The sequence below is a fragment of the Myotis brandtii genome, unplaced genomic scaffold (assembly GCF_000412655.1).
Source record: "Myotis brandtii unplaced genomic scaffold, ASM41265v1 scaffold691, whole genome shotgun sequence".
Classification (NCBI taxonomy): Eukaryota; Metazoa; Chordata; class Mammalia; order Chiroptera; family Vespertilionidae; genus Myotis; species Myotis brandtii.
The window spans coordinates 1933344-1936840 of NW_005370704.1; the positions used below are offsets into that span (position 1 = coordinate 1933344).

General features: G+C 60.7%; 1 long non-coding RNA gene across 1 annotated transcript in view; it reads right to left on the minus strand.

Moving 5' to 3' along the window:
- LOC106724011 overlaps positions 1-2187 on the minus strand; it is a 25838-nt gene extending 23651 nt beyond the window's left edge. The window contains exon 1 of the long non-coding RNA XR_001359761.1: positions 2177-2187. This is a non-coding gene — a long non-coding RNA (uncharacterized LOC106724011). The remainder of the gene's footprint in view (positions 1-2176) is intronic.
- Positions 2188-3497: the final 1310 nt, after the last annotated feature.

The window sequence follows — 3497 nt, forward strand, 5'->3', positions numbered from 1 at the left end:
CAGCGCGTCGCTGGGAAAAGGGAAAACACCACCCGCGCCTCTCAGATCTGAAGCTCTGCCCTGTGAAGAGCTCCCGGGTCTCCGGAGGGAGCGTGTTTACGGTGGGATCCGGCCCCGGGAGGCCAGGGAGGGGGGGCCTGTCTGGAGCCGATTGGCAACCAGGAGGCAGGAGGCAGCCCCAGCGCTGGCCCAGCCACCGGCCTGCCTGTTCCCAGTCGAGCGGGACACCCGGGAACTTTCTAGAATGACAAGCTGGTCCTGACCCCTGTTTCTCAGTGGTTAGAGTCAGGTCACCGGTCAGAGTCAGGGTCACAGGTCAGACCTGAAAGCGCAGGGAAGGGTCAGGGGCCCTTTGACGTTAAGGCTGTAATAAACGGAACAAATGACACCTGAGGTGACACCAGGTGAGCGTCTCGGAGCCAGGACATAAGAACAGAGCGAACGATCACAGGTTCACAGATTGAAACTGTGCCTTCACAGGTCAGAGCCTGCAGAGTCCTATGTGGGGGTATCCCGCCCCCCGGCCTGCCCAGCAGGGGCTCCAGGCCACCACCTCCTCGGGCTGCTGAAGGCACCTACCCTGAGGGTCAGCGGCATTCCGCCAACCCAGTGCCCTGGGAACAGTGGTCAGGAGACTCCCGCCCTTCCTCCCACTTCCCTGGGGCGGCCCTGACCCTCAGCCCTGTGACCCCAGGGACCAGGCGGGAAAGCGAGTTGCTGAGCATCCGGACATCAGCTGAGACCCGGCGAGGGCGCTTCCCAGGGTCGCTCCGTGCATCCTGGGTACTTTCTGTGCCCGACTTCCCTCCTGCGTGTCCCTGGATGGGACGTGCTCTCCTGTCAGCCCCCATTTCCTGACTCCGGCTTCTCTCCTCCTCGGGCGGTGAAGGAAGAGTTGAGTCTGCCCCGCACACCGCCTCCCCCCCCAGCGGGGCCTTGGCGCCCTCTTCCCCTCGCGCTCCTCTGTCTGTGCGGAATCCCAGTCTAAAGCGAGCTGGTGAGTTGGCTTCCACCAGCGCGTCGCTGGGAAAAGGGAAAACACCACCCGCGCCTCTCAGATCTGAAGCTCTGCCCTGTGAAGAGCTCCCGGGTCTCCGGAGGGAGCGTGTTTACGGTGGGATCCGGCCCCGGGAGGCCAGGGAGGGGGGGCCTGTCTGGAGCCGCGTGGCAGCCAGGAGGCAGGAGGCAGCCCCCAGCATGGCCTGGCCACAGGCCTGCCTGTTCCCAGTCGAGTGAGACACCCGGGAACTTTCTAGAATGACAAGCTCTCGGGGCCACGCACACCTACAGGGTAACTTGTTCCGTAGCATCAGGGGATGTCAGACTGATGGATTAGACACACAGACGCTAAAGGGCTTCTTGGTCTGTGTGTCTCCCACGCGGAGTCTCCACCTCGTCCCAGCCGCCGCCGCGGCCTCTCAGGCCAGTGGTTCCTCGTTTGAAAACGAGTCTGAGAAAGTCCCCAAGGGCAGCGAGGTCCTCGCATGGCCACACACGCTCGTCCCCACACACGCCCCAGAGGGAGACCCTCCCAACCTGCCCGATGCCCGTCTGTCCCTGCCAGGAAGCCGGACCAGGACGGAGAGGAGTGGGTGTCGCCTCTCACACCGGGTTGCTCTGCCTCTGGAGGCTGAATCGCACGGCAGCCATGGCCCAGCCCGGCGGAGGGGACCCCGCTCACCCCATCCCTGGCTCCTGGACTTAAGCCCCTTGACAGCAGGGACTGGGCTGGGCAACATGTCCTCTCTCCCAGGATGGGAGCGAAGCAAGGCCGGGCACCGTCTCAGCTCGTGTCTCCTGAAGGCCCGCCCGCGTGGGCAGCTGCAGGTGCAGGTGAGCTCTTGCTGACAATTGTTGGGGACGTGAATGTGGGGAGCGGAGGCCCAGGGCCTGAGAGCAGCCCCGAGTTCAGCGCCTCTGCCTGGGTCCCAGGATACGCCTGGGGGAGCACTCACCAGCCCCGGGGAGTGCGCACAGGCCCCAGGCTCCCGGCCACACCCACACCCACACCTGAAGGTCCTGTCCTGCAGCCCAGATGGGCAGTTGCCTTCCCTCTCCCAGGCTCACTCATGGTCCTCACCTTTGAGGTGGAAACCACAGCACCTGCCTCCAATGAGGGCCACCCCTCCCCGCTGAGCCCCATGCCCACATGTGGGTGCTCCTGGAATGAGCCAACCAGGGGCCACAGGCTCCTGCAGGAGGCGGGTTATCTCTCCAAAAGACGGGGTCTCCCTGCACGGCCAGCCGCCTGCTCCTGCACCTACTCTCACTGCCTGGCCTCCAGCAGCAGCCTCTACACCAGCCCGTGCAGCTGGGAGAACCTGCCAGTCAGCACCCGCCACCTTTCAGCAGAGGGATGCAGCTAAAGGCCGCCACCTCTGAGCCTGCCTGGGTGTTTGCCCCTCTGAGTGTTTCTCACTGTTTTTTAAAAATTTATTTAATGCTAGAGGCCCGGTGCACAAAATTCATGCACTGGTGGGGGGTGTCCATAAGCCCAGCCTGCACACTCTCCAATCTGGGACCCCTCAGGGGATGTCCGACTGTCGGTTTAGGCCCAATCCTGGTGGAATCGGGCCTAAACCAGCAGTCAGACATCCCTCTCACAATCCAGGACTGCAGGCTCCTAACCATTCTGTCTGCCAGCCTGATTGACACCTAACTGCTCCCCTGCCAGCCTGATCACACCCAACTGCCCTCTTCAGCCGGCCATCTAGTGACAATGTGGGGGTGGACATTTTGTGATGCGAGTGCGTGAGGATCAATTTGCATATTACCTCTTTATTAAATAGGCTATTTTAATTGATTTCATAGAGGAAGGGACGGGGAGAGAGAGAGAAACATCACTGATGAGAGAACATCCCTGATGATCAGCTGACTCCTGACGCCCCACACTGGGACTGAGCCCACAGCCTGGGCCTGTGCCCTGACCCGGATGAAACCGTGACTCCTGGTTCATAGGTCGATGCTCAACCCCTGAGCCTCGCGGGCCCGGCCCTTCTCAATTTTCTCTCTAAGGAATGGTGCCAGGACGGTCCCTCCCAGGCCTGACAGTCCACATCCTCTGGGCTCTGTGGTCAGTCCAGCCACCTGGACCGGAGAATCAGTGCCAGTGTTTACTAACAATGCCAACCTGGTCGGGGGCAGCTCCCAGAAGCACATAATTCCTTCTTCCCAAGGTGATTATACTTATAATGGCTTCAGTGGGGAGCTCCCTATTTGTTTACCTAAAAGGGGGACTTTAGGATGTTTGCAGCTTGGCCAAGAAAATAAGATGTGCAATGGAGGTGCAGACGTTGGTAATGTCACAGGCCCCTGGGATATGGGAAAATATATTCAGACAGTTACTAAACTGGGGTTCCCTAAGGCCACCCGATGGCTGTGTGATCGGCATCGCCTGCTCCCCTCCTGGCCTAATAGCACCACTACTGAGCTGGGAGCATTTCCTCAACAGCAAGATTGCGCCAACCCTGTACCAGTGAGACATACTATTTCTGGCT